Here is a 16509-nt window from a genome sequence, read left to right on the forward strand (position 1 = left end):
TCCCACCAGGTCTCTCCCTAGACATGTGGGGATTATGGTGATTACAATTCAAGATGAGATTTGGGTGGGGACACAGCCAAATCATATCACTGGTTTTGAAATAACTTAGTATTCAAACACTTAGTATGATGTCCTCAAGATTCATCTATGTTGTCACATATTACATAATTTCCTTCTTTTTTTAAGGCTGAATAGTATTCCATTATATGTACATACCATGTTTTCTTTATTCATCTGTCTATGGACATTTAGGTTGCCGCCACATGTTGGCTTTTGTGAATAATACTGTAATGAGCAGTGGAGTGCTAATACCTCTTTGAGATCCTGATTTCAATTCTCTTGGATAAATACCCAGATATAGGATAGCTAGATCAAAAGATAGTCCTATTTTTAATTTTTTGAGGATCTTCTATACTGTTTTCCATAGCAGCCCCTGGCTGGTAGTTTCTAAAAAGTTAAACTTACACTTATCATATGATAGAGTCACTCAACTCCTAAATATTTATCCAAGAGAATAAAAGCATATGTTCTTTTGGAGGACACACAATGTCCTCCAAGGTTTTTAGCCGCTTTATTTGTAGTAGCTAAAAACTGGAAACAACACAAATGTCATCATCAGGTAACTAGATAAATTATTGTACAGCCATATGATAGAATTCTATTCAACAATAAAAGAAAATGAACAGTAAAACTAATGTTTTAATCTCAAAGCAATTATGCTGAGTGAAAAAGTCATACCAAAAACACCTCTATTTTTGAGGTATCAATCATACTATATGATTCCATTTATATTAAATTCTATGGAGGTCAAACTAACCCACAGTGACCAAGCAGGTGAGTTGTTGCTTGTGAGGAATGAGGTTGACAGCTAGATTACAAAGGGACAAAAAGAGATTTTTTTTTTGATATGTTCATTATCTTGATTGTAATGATGGTTTCATTGTTTTTTTATAAATGTCAGAGTTCATCAAATTGTACGTCTCGAATATATGAAGTTTATTATATGCCAATTATATCTCATTAAAACTGTTAAGAAAAGATTTTTACATCAAAAAATATTTTAAAAGATGCCCTTCTAATTGGAACTTTAAAATAATGTATAAACAATTGAGTGATAATTAAAGTACAAACAAGAATTAAAGGATTCTGAAAAAAAGATAATTAAACCACCAGAAATATCCTATCTATAAGATATATTTAAAACAGTAATCAGAGGATGATGTATGGCTATAAACACTGTATCTCAAAACATAGAAGAATGAAACTGACTTAATTCAAAAATACATAATGTCCTCCTAAAAATTACAAGAAAGAAGTATAACAACTGTACATTATATGTACCTAACAACAGAGGCCCCAAATATATGAAATAGCAACTGTTAAGTCGAAGGGAGAAATAGACAATTCAACAATAATACCTGGATATCACTTTTAACAATGGCTAGAATAACTAGATAGGAGATGATCAAGAAAATAGAAAACTTGAACAATACCGTAAAATAACTGGACCTAATAGACATCTGTAAAACACTCAATTGAACAGCATGTGTTCTTCTCAAATCCACATGGAACATTGTCCAGTATAGATCATAAGTTTGGCAACAAAAGAAGTCTTAGTAAGTATAAAAAATAAAATTATAAAAAGTATATTCTTCAATCACAATGGAATAAAATTAGAAATCAATAGTAGTAGGAAATTTGGAAAATTCACAAATATGTAGAAATCAAATTCTTAACCAATCTAATGGCTCAAATAATAAACCATAAGAGATACTTGAAAATTCTCTGATATAAATGAAAACAAAACCAAAGCATACCAAAATGCATGAGATACAACAAAAGCAGTATTTAGATGGAAATTTTTTCATTGCAAACATCCACATTAAAAAGAATAAATATCTCAAAGCAATAACCTAACTATATAATGAACTAGAAAAAAGAACAAACTAAATTCAAAGCAAACATAAGAAAGGAAATAAGAGTACAGTGTAAATTAATGACGTTGAGAAAAGAAAAACAGCAGAGAAAATGAACAAGCACAAAAGTTGGTTCTTTAAAAAAAAAATAAACAAAATTAATAAAATAAAAGCTTTAGACTTACCAAGAGAAAAAAGAGGACTCAAATTACTAAAATCAGTAATGACAATTGACATTACAGAAATAAATGGGGTTATAAAGAAATAATATGAACAATTATATACCAACAACTTAGATAACCTAAATGAAATAGACAAATTCCTAGGAAGACACAAACTACCAACTTGACTTATGAGTACACACAAGCATAGACACATAGCTCAATGGAATCAAATTTAGGGTCCAGAAATAAACTCATATACTTATGGTTAATTGATTTTCACCAAAGGTCTGAAGACCATTCAGTAGGGAAAGAATACTATTTTCAACAAATTGTGCTAGAAGACAGCTGGATAAGCACATGTAAAAGAATCAGTTTGGATCTCTACTCACAACATGTACAAAAATTAGTTAAAAATCATAAAGATGAAATATAAGTGCTAAAACTGTAACTCTTATTAAAAAAAACCCAAATCTTCATAATCTTGGATTTGGCAATAGATCCTTAGATAGGATACCAAAAACAAGCAATAAAAGGAAAAGTAATACATTGAACTTTGTCAAAATTGAAAACTTTTGTGCATCAAACACCATCAAGAAAGTGGAAAAAACAACCAACAGCCGGGCGCGGGGGCTCACTCCTGTAATCCCAGCACTTTGGGAGGCTGAGGCGGGTGGATCACGAGGTCAAGAGATTGAGACCATCCTGGTCAACATGGTGAAACCCCGTCTCTACTAAAAATACAAAACATTAGCTGGGCATGGTGGCACGTGCCTGTAATCCCAGCTACTCAGGAGGTTGAGGCAGGAGAATTGCCTGAACCCAGGAGGCAGAGGTTGCGGTGAGCCGAGATCGCACCATTGCACTCCAGCCTGGGTGACAAGAGTGAAACTCTGTCTTAAAAAAAAAAAAAAATAACCAACAAACTGAGGGAAATTATTTTCTAATCATATATCCTGGGAGAAACTTCCTATGAACTAAATACTTCCCCCAAATTCATGAGGCAGAGCCCTTATGAATGGGATTAACACTCTTATAAAAGATGCCTGAGAGAACTCCCTTGTCCCTTCCACCACATAACCTAAGTATATACTTAAATAAAGTATATAGGAAACACTGCAGGATGGCCACATATGAATCAGGAAGTAGGCCTTCACTGGACACTGAATCTGCCGGCACCTTGATCTTTAACTTCCCAGTCTCCAAAACTGTGAGAAATAAATTTCTGTTGTTTCTAAGCCATCCAGTCTATGGCACTTTGTTACAGCATCACAAACAGACAAAGCCAGGTCTAGGACTGTGAATATATAAAGAACTCTTAAAATTCAACAACAAAAAGATACACAAACTAAAATTTTTTAAATTGTCGAAGGACTAGAACAGATATTTCTCTTAAAAGACATACCAAGAAGATATAATCAATAAATACATAAAAGGATATCCAGAATCTTTAGTAATTAGAGAAATGCAAATTAAAACCATAATGAGATAACACTTCACACCTACTAGGATAGCTATAATTTAACAATCACAACAAAAAGAAAACAAGTGTTGACAAGTATGTGGAGAGATCAGAACCCTTATATGTTGCTGGTAGGAACATAAAATGGTTCAGCCACTGTGGGAAGCATTTTGGTAGCTCCTCAAAAACCTAAATATAGGATTACCACATGATCTATCAATACCACTCCTAGATACATATCCAACAGAACTGGAAACATGTCCAAACAAAAACATGTGTACACAATATCCATAGCAGAATCATTCCTAACAGTCAAAAAGTAGAAAGAATCCACATGTTCATCAACTAGATACACAATATATGGTATATCCATGCAATGGAATGTAAGCCTTAAAAAGAATGAAGTATTGACACAGGCTATGATATGCATGAACCTTGAAAACATTATGCAAAGTGAAAGAAGCTAAACACAAAAGGTTAAGTACTGTATGATTCCATTTATATGAAATGTCCAGAATAGGCAACTCCATTGAAACAAAAAGCCAATTAGAGGCTGATGGGAGAGCAGAACAAGGAGTGGCTGCTTAATGAATGTGTCTGTCTGTTCTAGCACTGCTATAAAGAAATACTTGAGAATGGATAATTTATAAAGAGGAGATTCTGCTTCACACCAGCCTGGGCAACAGGATGAAATGTTGACTGAAAAAAAAAAAAAAAGGTTTAATTGGCTCACGGTTCCACAGGCTATATAGGAAGAATACATAGAAGCTTCTGCTTCTGAGACACCTCAGGACACTTACAGTCATGGTAGAAGGCAAAGGGGGAGAAAGCACTTCACATGGCCAGAGCAGGAGAAGGAAAGGGTGGAGAAAGGTGCCACACACTTTTAGACAACCAGATCTCAGGAGAATTCATTATGGCCATGACAGCATCAAGGAAGATGGTATTAAACCATGAGAAACCGCCCCTATGGTCCAATCACCTCCCACTAGGCCCCACCTCCAACACAGGAGATTATTATTTGACATGAGATTTGGGCAGGGACACAGATCCAAATCATATTAATGTGTATGGAGCTTGTTTGGGGGGGTGATAAAAATATTCTGGAATAGGGTTAGTGATAATGCTTGCACAATTTTATGAATGCACTGAAAGCCACTAAATTGTACACTTAATACCGTTAATTCTATGCTATATTAATTTTATATCAATTTTTTAAAAAGGGATATGGGAGGCACATTTGAACTTTTCAGGACAAGATCTTTCAAAACACTTGCCCCATAAATATGAATATATGAGCATCCCCCAATTGGCCTTTAAGACATTCTTCTCATTGGCTAAGAGCATTCTCATCTGCTCAGCAGCAGTCTCCTATTGGCTGGACCCTTGATGCTGAGGTTTGGAGTCAGAGCCTGGGTCTTCTAGGCACTGCAGGTAAGTCAGGGGTAGGAAAGTAAGGGGTTTTAGCAAACCCTCCAGTTAGGGGTCTGGGTCCCCAAGAGCTGACTGAGTCTGTTCAAGCATTTCTCTCTAGTGCCAGGCCTTTGGTTGGTGTAAAAAGGTCAGAGGTTGGCATTGGGGGTTCTGATTTGCAGCCTTACTCTTAACTCTTGTGAGTCCTCAAAACAAGTACTTTCTGGGTGGTGCTTTCCACTGGGGTAAAGTGAAAAGACTCCAGGATCACAGGCACCCAGGGTTCAATGGCCTGGTAGATAGAGAGCAGGAGGCAGTACTAGCACAGCTGGAACTCCTTCGGGCCTGTTCCCTCAGAAGCCAGGGGATGGCTGACCTAAATTCTGGAAGGCCCCACCTCCCATAGCCCCAACAGGCAGTGCTCATGATCAATAACTTTCCTCCAAGTCCCCCATCCCCACCCACTGTCCCTATATTGCGTGGACTCCAGGAGTCCCCCGCCCCCACCCCTGCCCCGGAAGGCCGGTCTGGGACCAATCAGAGGCTGTAGGACTTTCTGGAAGGCCCAGGGCGCCTCCCTGGATGTGGCAGAGCCTCTGATTGGAGGAGGCCTGCCGCGAGGGTGGGGGTGATGGGCGTGGCTAACAGACTAACTGCCGGAGCCAGAACCGTTGGCGGTTATTTAACAGCCTCCACCTGGTCCTCCAGGACACCTCCACACTGATGACTCCTGGACAGACTGATTCAGGGGTGCTCCCCATGAAGATTAGAACTGCTGAATGAATGAGGAAGAACGTCCGAGGCCCAGGATGTGCAGAACAGGGTGCACTTTCACTTACCTGGCAGGGTGGTTTCTGAGGTTTTCCGCAGAAGGCTGCTCAGGACCGCTGCCGCCCATCCTCCCCTAGGTGTGGAGCTTCTGAACCGGCGAGGCGGGACCGGCCTGCGGCAGCCGCCCCAGGACCCTCGTGGGCCTCTTCCCCCGCTTGGCTGCAGCTGCAGTCTGGTACTTGTCCATTCTGCTCTTCCTTCACCTCCGTATTTTCTCCCTCATGGAAGAAGAAATCCATTCCCCTATCCATGGAGGGGCGTGTCCTGCATGCCAGGAAAGAGCCCAGGACCCGAAGGACAAAGACATGCCCGGCAGACCTGCCCTCGCCAGCGCTAACCCAGGTCTGAAATCTCCGGAGTGTGTGGCCCAGACCCGCCCCTCCCAGGCATGGCTCTGTTTCCCTGTGGTTATTTTCCATCTAGGCTCACCACCCCCTTGCTCCCATTTCTCCCCTCCCTCCCTATCGTGACGAGTGAAAGGTTGGGGATGGTGGAACCCAGACCTGGGATCAGAAGGTCCCCTTGTCCAGTCCCAGGTCTTCCATCTAAGCCGTGCGATCATGGGAAGGACACCTCACCCTTGGTGGGCATGCCCACTCACCTGGAAAGAGACGCAGTGATAATGCCCTAATCCAGAATTCTTAGGAGAATGGGAGTAATTATGTAGATATCTTTTGAAAACCGATGTGCTGCCAATTACATTTTGTGATTTTAACTTTGTCTTGTTTCTGTGCTGCGTGTTGTTTTTGTATGTATCAAGTTTCCTCTGATTTTTTTTTTTTTCTTTTATAGAATGATCGTTATCCTTAATGAAGCTACAAGGAAGTGGAGGAAGGCAGTCTGCGTGCACCACCATTTTCTAGGAACTGGGAAGGCAGCCCTTAGGAAGATCCATCCCTGTGGAACCCTGTCCAGGCTTACCTGCCTTTGCTGAGCTGGAGCTATTTGGACTAGTATCTAACAGTAGGACTTCGACATTGGGTCTCCACACTTGGACCCTCCTTGTCCCCATCAAAATATCCAGTACTCTGCCTTCTGGGAGGAGACATGACCCTCACACAACAAGAAAAAGTCTAACCTTCCCAGTTCTAGGTTCCCTGGGGGGGTCAAGGTTCCTATGCTTCCTTAGTAGAGAGGGCTAGCTGTGAGTTGGAATCCCATTATGAGCTTTAGAATCAGTCAAGAGGAAGTGGGCCCCTTCCCTTCATCCCTCTTCTTTTCCCCTTTTGTCCCAGAGCTCAGCTCTGACTCAAAAGTTTTTCCAATTACCATCAACATAGAAACTTGGCTCCCCACATGGGTATAATTTCCCCTATTGCACATGGCCTTGTTTATCAAAACTCCCTTTCTGTGAAACAGGCCTCTGGGGCTCAAGAAACCTGGTCAGCCAGCCAGGCTAGTCCCACATACCTCAGGACAGAGTGGACCAGTTTAATAAAGGCTCTATGTCATTCTTTTCTGCTTGAGCTGATTGGTGTGCTGATTCAGAAGACCCTGATCTTTGATTCTTTCCCCCAAACCAGCTCAATTGGTGTTTGTGCTAGAGGGAGATGGACAATGGAGAGGGCTCTTATAAGGGATGTCCTCGGCCCTCCCACCTCCGCCTTTGAATGATACCCTCATTATCTTAGGCAGGGACCTGATACCAGTTGGTTTAGTAGATACCTGGCGGTTTACTATGAGCATTTACCTTGTATTAGGGCAAGGACTAAAGGAACAAATGTATCTACCTCAATGTCAGGTCAAATGGGAGGATGTGGATGGGAATAAATAGTGATTAGTATTGAGGTCCTAGAATTTTATTGGTTGCTATTTTTATACCTTTTATACTCTTCCAGTTCTTGAATGAAGGTAAGTGGAGACTTATTAAGGAAGAAATTACTAGTGGCAGGGTGGCGGTGTCCTGGTGTTGTGCTTAGAGTGTGAAGAGAGTGTGCCCCATCATTGGCCTATGCTGTGCACCTGGGAGGTGGTAAGCAACTGTCCTGGACTGCACAACTGGTAGTGAAATTCATAGCAGAATGCAACATTCATTTACTGGGGCCTCACAGTTGGCCAGTGTCCCTGTGCCTTGTCCTCTTTTTCCTTCCACTCGATGTGTCATAGAGACCAGACTTGATTTGGTAAGAGAACAATGGACATTTAAGATTTCCTAAAGATTTCTCAGCAAGGACCCTGGCTGGCTGTTTTTCTACCCTAGTGGTGATCACAGCACATACTGGCAGTTTTCTGTTATGACTCTGGGGTCTTTTAAGGAGCAGGAATGGTGGAGTATGTGCAAACCTGGAGCCACAATCAAGTACTAAGCTCCTTGAAGCACAAGGCATGAGAATGCTTTATCATGTTTTCTCTTCCTTGGAGGATTTATGAATTAAAACTAAGGAATAATTTGTAATCAGAATAACACTACCTGACAGGGATATTGATGAGCTGAGGAGGGCTTATTTGGAGATTTCTGGTGTTTTCCAGCTCTGAGATTCCAGACCTAATATCCATGTAATAGTCATTAATGTATTGTAATTTGTAACAGTTTTATCGGTGATCTATTACATTAATCATCGTGAGTTGGTGACTTTTCAAATCCTACAGGTTATTTGTTTAACTATATAGAGCTATTTAATTTACAAACCCGGTACTCTTTGAGGTAGATACCAGAACCATTTTACACTTGAGGATATTGAAACCAGGAAGGAAAAAGACTCAACTCTTGAAGGAATGGACATGGGGTGCCCTTGCCTTCCTTGCGGGGAGAGCCACCTATTCTGTGCAGCTAGAGTTAGGGCCTGCCACCCTACTCCTCCTCTGTATCCAACCCCCACACTTTAGAAACAAAAAAGCATCAGTGATGTGGGAATTATTTAGTGCTTAGTTTGAAAGGAAAAATTTTAAGGACCTTAAGAGCAACCTTTTATTTCTTACCATATAAGGTACTGGGACAGGCACCGAGAAGTCACTAAATATTATTTGCCCAATGCATTTTTTCATGGCTTCTACTTTTTAACTTTAGGCTCACTTTTTCAACCTCATTGCTCACATGTTATGATTCTTTCCAGAAAATTCACTGAAATTCTAATATCCCTTGGTGTTCCTTAGGCAACTTAGGAGTAACTCTAGTTATTAAGTGATTACCCAACGCTTCCCCTAACTAGTTGTATGACTTTGAGCAGGCTGCTTAACTTCTGTGTGTCTCAGCTTTCTCAGCTGTGAAATGAATGATCTAACCCCTATGTCAGAAGGATGGGTGCGGCTTATGAGGAATAACACACATGAGAAATCTGGGATGCTTACCACAGCATTTGGTAAATAACATGAGTTTCCTCTTCCTTGTTTGAACAGTCCTTTATATTCTGCTGAGAGCTTTCCCATTCATGCTGCATCACGACCCAAAGGGGAAAGAATCCTGAGTCCTGTGCTCATGACTTCTCCCTCCTCTAGCTGGTTCAGGGTCAATCCAGATTCCATGATACTTTATGAAAGACCCACACCCTTCTGTGCAATAGCCTTCTTCCCAGGGATACTTGATAAGACTGATTAACAATCTGATTAACACTCTGGAACAATCTAGAAGGGTTAGGTCTCATTACCCTCATCCATTCTCCACCCATGTAGTCTCCAAGCCATTCCCTGGAAGAGACAAGTGGATCTTGTCCAAATGGATCCTGGAAGAGATGAGCGGGGCTGTGCCCTGAGACCTCCCATATTCATGGAGAAGCAAGTCCTTTCTTCCTTCTCCAGGCCTTGAAAGGTCGAGATTTCCCAATGTGCCTCTATTCTTATGTGGGGGATGGGAGTCTTTGCCTTCATACAGGAAGTAACTGGAGACTCAAAGCAGATAGGACTAACACAAATCTTCAAAATGACCATGACTCCTAGTTGGTCCCTACTTGCACCCTGGTTTCACTAGGTAGTCACTCCAGGTAGAGCACACTGCTCCCACCCCGGTGGGTGGGGTGGGCCAATAGCCTGGACCTGGACAGCTGTGTCCTCTCAACCAGACTCTGCCATGCCCCGCTCTTTCCTACTTATCCTTACCTAGATCCCTCTTACTCCCCCTTTCCTGCTCAGGTTACAATGGACAATAATCTCTCACCCCTGTCCCAGCTAGATTGGCACTGGAGAGCTGTTCTCCATGTTCATGGAGAATTCTGGCAGAGCTCCTCTCTTCAGCCCCCTCTCAACTCTCCAGGGTCCTGTGCCACTTGGCTACGTCTCCAGGCTTGACTCTCCTCCCACTTGCATGGACATTATCTTTCCTAGCTCTGGGCTGCCTTCTTAGGCTCATGTTTTTCCCTCTTTGCTGCTGCGGCAGCCAGGTATCGCTGTAATGCCTGAGTGCGGGGGTGTGGTATGTAGGGAACTCCAGTTCTGGGGTCAGAAGATTTAAAGTTTGAAACCTACTTCTGTCCCATAAGCGCTATAAAAACTAAGCCCAAAAATACTTTGATCCTCAGTTTGGAAGAATTTGTAACATGGAAAAATCAGACTTTTGATAAAGAATACGATTATCCATGCTTAAGAAATGTTTGGAATGCTGAGACGGTATAGAATCTTTTTGACTGTGCTGCTGACATTGTATACCTCTACATATAAATGTCTCCAGTTTTGTTTCTGTTCCACCATTCTGCAGACAAAGCTCAATGCAGGCAGGGAAGGAACCCTCACTGACCGCTCCTGGAATCAGGTGCTCTTGTCTGAGCCCCTTCATCTTTAGTTTGGGGTAGAAAGCACAGATGGAACCCTTCTCTGGTTTTCTCACGTCTGGCACAAACCCTCATTTTCTGTAACCTCAGAAAGAATGGAAGACCTTGAGCCTCAAGAAAAAAGCCACAAGAAAATTCTATGCCTCTGCTTCCCTCACAAGTCAAAGCTGAGTTAGCCCAAAGCAGTTTGCATGATTCCTCAGAAGGTGGAACCTCACCAAGACTCTTAAAAGCACAAAGACCAAGGGAAGAATTGGGCTTCTGCACCATATCACTGTTGAGGTCCTCCCTGCCTGCTTCCAGACCTCTGGAGTGACCCACAGTCTTCTCTATTTAAACACAGAATCCAACCTCTTCATGTAAGTCAGTCACCCCAGCCCCAATATGTCCTGGCACACTCCAGCTCTCCCCAAAGAAACTGCGAAGCATTAGCCCTACCCAAGGAGGGCTAATGTCCAGCCATGCACACTTCAACAAGCCCTCTCTGATCTTAGGATGAAACCATTTCTCTAACATCTTTTCTTCACTCTCATTAAGACTAGTGTGTTGATTCAGAAGATCAAATTGGGAATTAATTTTAATCTCCATACCTAAAGCAAATGGATGGTCTTTGGGCTAGAGGGGGCCCAGGTATTAAAGGGAGGCAGAGAGGGCTGGTCAATGGGCTACCATCCCATCACCCCTTGGGAAGAGCTTGCCTCCCATCTCAAGTGGAGAGCCTCTGGCCCACTCAGCCTTCTCATCAGAGCCAGACTATGATTTTCCTGGCACCTGGCAGTCTTCCCATCCCAGAAGGGAAACAGTGGGAGGTGTTTAGTGGCAGCATTTGTGTCATTCCAGCATCCTGGTGTTAGATTTTGGCTGTTGGGCCAATCCTGGAAGAAAGATGAAGGGTGGACAGGATTAGGGAACCAATGAGGGGCAGGATGGCCATCCTCAGCCCAGCAGTGAGGTCTAGAATTCTCCAGGTGCTTCCAGCTACTATTGGGACTGTCGTGTATGTCAGAACATACAGGGCATCAGGGGCTGCAGAGGTTACCATGTGCTCTCTGCCCCTTCCCTGCCTCCTTTCTTTGCTGAAAATCATGGAGACAAGTGCTGATTTGGCAAAGGAATAATGAACCACCTGAGATTTTTCCAGCTGGGTCCCAGGCTCTGTACCTAGTTTTTTAAAACACTATTTTGACCATAGCAGTCTTTGGGAGCTGCTTGATGTCTGGGCTCTGGATTTCCCACAAAGTCAAGAATGATGGCTTCACAAGGGCCCACCAGGAATATGGAGCCATAAGCCTCAGGCCTTGGTCTGATTAGAGCACAGAGAGCCACTCCCTGCCTTGGGTAAATTCTGAAATTCGTTATGCATAATTTTGCTTGTAATAAGATTTGATAAGAGCTTGTATGGATATTGAACAGGGGATTCTAATACCCATTGAGGGAGGCTGGAGTAGACGACCTCTGATAGCTTTTGCCAGCTTTGAGAGTCTTTGAGCTTAACATATTGAATATTATCACTAATATGCTATAATTTATATTAATTTAAGTGATGCATATCATTAATAATAATGACTGTTATTTTGCTGCCTTTTCCAATCCAATATGTGATCTGTATAACTACCTAGTACTACACAGGCATACTTACTGATGTAGATACTTACCATTGACATTTTACCAATAAGGAAACAGTGGCCAAGAAACAGACTCTCAACCCAGGTCCCCTGAACTAAACAGCCCCTTTCCCTCAGGAGCAACTGCACCTGCCTTGGATTAGGGAGGACCCTCTAGTTCTCTGCAACTGCCTTTCTTCCAGGCCTGCTTTGCTCCCTCCACCACACCCCCTCTCAAGCTCCTGGGACAGCTAGAGATGCCTCCTTCAACCCCTGCTTGCCCAGGCACAGGATCCCAATCCTCAATGCACCCGTTAGACACAAAGCCAGTCACTTCTCCATACCAGGTCTTAATTTCCTCTTCTGTAAAGTGACTCAAGATTTTACTTAAAATCTGGTGAATTCTCCCAAGCACAGGTATCATCTTACATTGTATGGCCTTTGGCCAATCCATGTGTTCATCTTTTCTTAGACTTGAAATTAGTGAAAACAGACCATTCTTTGTATAATCAGAGATCTAAAACATCAGCTTATGTCTCCGTCCTTCGAGGTAATGTGTAAGACCCTCAAAGGCATGTGCAGTGTCTTTCACTTTGACTTTTCTCTCAGTACCACGCACAGTGCAGGCACACAGCAGTTCAGTAAGAGCATGCTGAATGAGCACAGATGGATTTCTCTACCTCTCCCCCTTTTACTGCTGGGCTCAGTCTTGTGACGGTCAAGGTCCATATGCCAGGATTCAGGCCTTTCACAGGAAACCCAGACAGCTCTGCATTTCTATCTCCTCTGCAGCTCTGCAGGAAACCTCTGAGCAAATCCACCAGCAGGGCGTTTACCCATCTTTGCTCCTCAATAGCTGTGGTTACCTTGGACAAGTTACGTAACTCTTATCTATCTGAGATTCCCCAATGGAGACATTAATAATACTTATTCCATTGTGTTGTTTTGATGATAAATTGAGATAATCTATATATAGTTCTTAGAAATACATGGAACATAGGAAACTCTCAATAAATGTCAGCTATGATTACCAACTTAATTTTGCAGTTCAATATTCACCTGAAAAATGCCAACCTAATGTTCCTCTAATGAAGGTGTAAGAAATTTCCCATAACTAGTCTGGGTAGGTAAGGCAACCAGCCCATCTTTGGTGGACAGGAAGGACCATATCTTCCAAGAGAACCCCACAGGAATGGGTAGTAAGAGCAAAATAGGAAACCTAAGATGAAAGCATTGAGGATTAATAGCTGCAACTGAGGACTTAAATCCCTTCTTCTTGGCAGTAGTACTCCTCAAATGGTGAGCAAGTTACCTGCTAGTTGCCAGGACATGCCAAGTTCATGACAGAGGGGACAAGTATAGGGCCCTGAGGTTTTACTTCATGGCAAAGTGGAAATGGTGTCAGTTCAACTAACAGAGGTCTCCATGGTTTGGAAAAGGGGATATCTTGAATGTAGCCTAGGAGATTCAAGGGAAAGAAAACTCATCCTTGCAAAGTATATGAATGTTAGTGCTGCTGTGGGGTGTGCCAGGGAGCACCACTGAACACATGTTACAGAGGAGGTGCAGGAGAAGAGGGGGTGTGCTCATCACCAACTAACCAGATGGACAGCCTGGACGGATGGGCTGGGGTTGTGGGAGGCTGGTCAGTGGGCTGACTGGCTGTGGACCAGATGGGTTTGGGGATCCCATGGAGATGGGTGAAATTCCAGCTCCACTCTCTCATCAGTAGGGAACCAAGCGTGTGACTGTTGACGTCTTGGAAAGGACTAGATCATGAGATCCTCCTTGCTATAATCCCAGACAGACTCCAGCATGAGATGGTGGAGGAGAATTCTGGCTCCAATCACAAGGAGCACATTCAGCTGTTGGCTAAAGGGACCAGAATATCAATTATTCCAACAATATCAGGAAAATAACCAGGGAAGAGCCTGTAATCTGGGCCTACTTCCTCAGAATAGATGAGCAAAAGAAAGATGCCACATGTTACACAAAATGAGAACATGGGGAAAGATCATTGAATCTGTCAGAAGATCCTAAGTAGCTATGATAGGGGTCAGGATAGCCTTAGAGGGTAAAGGCTAGCTCATCTCTTTGGTATGGGGGAAACATGCCAATTTTCCTCTGATAGAAGCTTCAGGGAAGGGAAACCATTGAGGCTTGTAAACATTGACTGACTGTGAGGTACAGAACCTTAACTGAGATGACGGAAGCTACAACCTTTAGTTTAAGGGCTGAAAGCACAAATAGGTATTTTTAAACTGTGAAAGTGACAGTGTTCATTTTAGATACTGGGGAGTAACCTGGATGGGTCTGATTCTATTATGCAAAGGTAGAAACCTCAGGTATTTACCTGTGAGAAGCCTTTTTGTCACAACAAATTCTTCTTGCTGCCAACTGCATCACATGGAAAGGCTGGGTTGGGAATCTAGGTGGGATCTTTAAAACTGTGCATCCAGGTTTTGAGTGCTGCCTGCCAATACTCTTTTCTTTTGAATAAGTATTTCTATTTTTCTGGCAGCAGTTTGCAGAAATCCCAATGGTTGTGAGAACAGAGGAAGCCCCACCCAGCTTGCTGAAGCCCTGAGACCTTCACTGCAGACACGTGGAGAACAGAAGACACGGAAGTACTCAGGATCTACTTATGAAAAATCAATGCTCAGACTTTTAAATAAAAGTTACTTTGTATTTCGGAAGGGGGAAACCTGAGACAGTGACTGTTGCCTAACTTGGCTGAAAACTATATCCCTTAACAAAAAAATATTCCTAAGGTCTTTTGGAATTTCACCACTGTAATGTTGAAAACATTAAAAAAAATTCTCTTGAGGGAAACCTGAGGAATGTGTCACTCTCAAGAATGTGGGGAAAGGGGTTGAACTGTTTTTTAAGAAAGCTTAATAATCAACTAGGCAAATATTGTATCAGCTATCTCACCTCTGCAAAAGATTGAAGAGCTGGAGGCTTCCCTATATCAGGGACGAGGATCTGGGTAGGTATCTTCCCTGCTGGGACAGGAGTATTAGAATAGAAAAAGGTGAGACGATGGGTTTTGTCTCTGGAGCAAGCTGATGTCAGGCTTTTTATCTTAGGGGGAATAAGTTATAGGCTTCTGGGGCAGAGGACCCCAGACAAGACTGGAGATGGAAGTTTCATTAAACAAGGTGCCTCCTAGAGCCACCGAGAGGGGAGAGGGGGTGACTGCAGGGTGGGCTGGACAGTACAATCTGAATCCTGGGGAATTTTCCTGGCCAGGGGAGGGAATGTGTTTCAAGGCAGGGAGGACAGGAAAGGCTGGTGTACGGTCAGAAGGAACCCCTTCACCAAGGTGCTCTTGCCTGGAGTTAACACTCAGGATTCTGGCAGATCTTAGGCTAATCAAGGGTTTCCCAATTAGGCTACAAATGTGAATCATCTAGTCAGTTTAAAATACAGTCTATAACATGTTGACAGGTGGAATAAAGGATAAGGGAGGCAGTGTGATGTCATGGAAAGAACTAAGGCTTTGCAGCCAGACTTACTGTGTGACCTCGGGCCAGTTACTTAACGCCTCTGAGCTTCAGTCCCTTCATTTATAATATGGGCATAATACTATCTACCTAAAAGGCTTTGGTGATGATTCAGTGAGAAACATATGTGAAGCAACAAGCACAGTATCTGGAAGCTGTAGGTACTCAACAAGTGTCAGTTTCCTTCTTCTTCCAAAAGCTGGGCTTTCAAGTCAATTGTATGTCTGGAGTTGCACTGTCCAGTACAGTGGCCAGTACTAAACACATATGGCTCTCAGGTACTTTAAAGAGGGCTAATCTGAATTGATATGTGCCATACATGTGAAACACATATCAGATTTCTAAAACTTTGTGCCAAAGGACTATAAAATGCCTTATTAATAATTTGAGTGATTACATGTTACAACAATATGTTTGATATATTGAGTTAAAAGGTAAGATTAAAATTCATTCCGCCTGTTTTATACTTGATTCAACATGGCTACTAGAAAATTTAAAATTACTGCGTGGCTCACGTTCCATTCTATTGGAAAAGACAGAGTTGGAAAGCTGTGTTCCAGAAGCAGGTTTCTTTCTATACCTGGGGTTTGGGTTTTGGTTTGTTCTCCCATAATTTCCCACTAAAAGACCCTTTTGAAAAAATACCATTCAGGGCTCAACCAAAATGAGTAGAAGATACCCGTGCGCCCCTATTAGTCAGGCGCTGTGATGGTGACCACCGTCCAGAAACAAGTAGGTAGGGCTGATATATCAGAGAAAGGAGATGTCAGGTGGGACAGTCAGGACAGCTGTGAATGGACTGTTCTTAGCCTGAAATTTGACTTTAGATTTCTCTACATATCTTTACTCTGGGAGGATGGTCCCATTCTCTATTATTTCAGAAGATTCCCCCACCTTATGGAACTCAGCAACAAGC

At 42.5% G+C, this 16509-nt stretch overlaps 1 long non-coding RNA gene across 1 annotated transcript in view; it reads right to left on the bottom strand.

Annotated features, from left to right (window-relative positions):
• The window catches only part of LOC116533735, a 40700-nt gene extending 24585 nt beyond the window's left edge, over positions 1 to 16115 (bottom strand). Inside the window, exon 1 of the long non-coding RNA XR_004261416.1 lies at positions 5792 to 16115. This is a non-coding gene — a long non-coding RNA (uncharacterized LOC116533735). The remainder of the gene's footprint in view (positions 1 to 5791) is intronic.
• Between the last annotated feature and the right edge of the window lie 394 nt (positions 16116 to 16509).

The sequence above is a fragment of the Sapajus apella genome, unplaced genomic scaffold, assembly GCF_009761245.1.
Source record: "Sapajus apella isolate SASKATOON/1434 unplaced genomic scaffold, GSC_monkey_1.0 scaffold83, whole genome shotgun sequence".
In the NCBI taxonomy this organism is placed as follows: Eukaryota; Metazoa; Chordata; class Mammalia; order Primates; family Cebidae; genus Sapajus; species Sapajus apella.